The sequence below is a fragment of the Bison bison genome, unplaced genomic scaffold, assembly GCF_000754665.1.
Source record: "Bison bison bison isolate TAMUID 2011002044 unplaced genomic scaffold, Bison_UMD1.0 scf7180017858736, whole genome shotgun sequence".
NCBI classification, from domain to species: Eukaryota; Metazoa; Chordata; class Mammalia; order Artiodactyla; family Bovidae; genus Bison; species Bison bison.
Window position 1 is genome coordinate 62445 of NW_011489308.1, and position 2490 is coordinate 64934.

A 2490-nucleotide genomic window follows, 5' to 3' on the forward strand; every position below is an offset into this window, starting at 1 on the left:
TTAAAATGTGGAGAATATTTTGCCAAGACACAGAAAACAACTGTTAAGATAGGCACACCCACAATTCTTATAAAAACGTGCTTGTGGAAGATAAAACTGATCCGAGCATTCACTTCTCAGGTGTGAAGAAGTTCTGAAACTGTAAATCACTGGATATTGCCTCCCACTTTCGCACTGTTTGAGTTTCAACACTGATTAGTATAAATTATGAATTACACAATTAGTTTTATTTTTAAAATTTTAGTGTTTCTGCCAAGGTTCCATATAAAATGCATCTATTTAGTATGAATACTTAAAACAGCAACATCATTTGTATAAAAGTTACTTTCTAATTTTTTTTAAAGCACTGTTGTTTAGAAAATAGTTATTATAACAAATAGTGCTCTGGAAAATCTGAAACTACAAATCAATATGCTCCATCAACCATAAGTAGATCTAATAAGACCTAACTAAAAAGAACACAAATGTAAAAAGCTGATAAATTTAAAGATTATAAAATTGGTTTATTGTAAAAGCAATTCAAGAATACCCAGTTAAAATCTTATTCCAATGCCACCCAATACAACCAGGAAGCAGTTAAACACTTTTACATTAGGAACAAGGACAAAAAACAAGAAAGACCACATCAAGTCTGTGATTCAAATTCATAAAGAGAAAGGATTAGGTCTCCTTCAGGTCAGTACAACGGGTAAGATTAGGTCAAAGCACCGTGTCCTTCAGACACCATGGTGCTGCCACAACACTGAGGTATAACTGGGTAAATCCAAGTTGTCGGGGAATGAAGAACTCCATATTTTTGTTTTGTGGGTGTACTTAAGTGATTGAAATTTTAGGAACAACTGCCTTTAATGACAGCAATATGCAAGACAAGTTTTTATTGAAGAAAAAGAAGCTTATAAAGTTCTCTATCAAGGTCCCACTAAATCTTCACAGCCCCCCTCCCATTTTCCCACCCTCTTCCCTAATCTAAAGCTACTCTGCTGATATATAAGATGAGATCTTAATTTGTGGCTAATGGCAAATTGTAGGCACTCCTTCTAAGTAGCTTTGATCTTCTGCATATAAAGAAGCCAACATGCTGTATCATCCATCCATAAACTCAATTATGCATTCTAGGCAGAATTTCATTATTCCTCTAAAAAAAAAAAAAAAATCAATACATCTATCTGCACAGTGGCCATTTCCCCCCAGACGTGATTCAAGATTTAATCTTTCTGCTGTTTTAATAATAGCCTTAGAGTCAATTATTACGAATGATCGACCTATGAATCAATATATATAACACAACGACTGCATTTTGAGCACTGAAATTACCTAATATAAAACTTTACTTCCAACTTTTGCAATCCTCTAAACTGAAGGGTCAAAATACTTATATTTTGTAATCAGAAAAAAACCCCCACCTATTTTCCGAAGTTGAGGCTTTTCATAGCAGTTTTAGCCAGGAAAAGGAGAGATTTCATGTCTTATAAACCCTTGAAAATAAGGGCTTACTCTATAAACACTGAAAGACCCTTAATCGTAGAGGTGCTGCTAGCTGATGCCACTATAATTCACAAGCAAGTATTACTTCATAGCTTATACTGAAGGGTTGATTCATGCTCATTTTGTTCCTTTAAAAATACTCTTTGGAAAACATTATTATTCCTGTAGACACATACTCTAGTTATATCTCTTCCAGTAAAAATAAAAGTATAATCATGATTACCTCTATTTCTTTGCTAAAATCAACTAGTAATATACATTAATCTGATCACTTTACCAGCTAACTTATGACCTTACAGTATCCCATATACTATCCAGGGTAAATTCTCAGCATATAAAAGTAGGAGCAAGTCTTATAAGTAAAAACAATTTTGTAGGCAATATTTCAATGTAGTCTTTAATGTGTTCATTATAAAAGAGAACTAAACTACTAGATTTTACTTCCAAAACTAAGGCGAAGGTAATCTTCCAAAGCTAAAGGGGATAATAAAGCCATTTCTTGTTTACTTCTTTCAAATTTCAGCAGATAATATCCACTGTGTGCCCAGAGGTCATACAAGACTCCTCGAGGCACTATCCATAAGAACAGCCCTTTCTAGAACACTAAACCACCACCACCTGCACACTACCCCAACCGGATTTAGACTACTTGTGAAATATAAACTACTAGTCTTGTATTCTAAATGCATACATTCATAGCTACCATTTTAAAATAAATTGGAAAGTAGGGAAAACTCAAAAAAAAAAAGATACATTCTGCTATCACACTATTATAAACATTATAAGTGTGTGTGTGGGTATATATAAAGAGAGCTGATTACCAAGATTTAAATAAGATGGTAAAAAAAACCAGGACATGTAGATTTACCAAAGGAACTACAATAACTGTCCCAAGCTACAAGTATAAACAGATGCACTACAATGGTAATTTGCCTTAGATTCTGAGGAAAAAAGAAAAAAAAAGAAAAACCCCTAAGACAATAAAAATCCCAATGAAGACCAAAA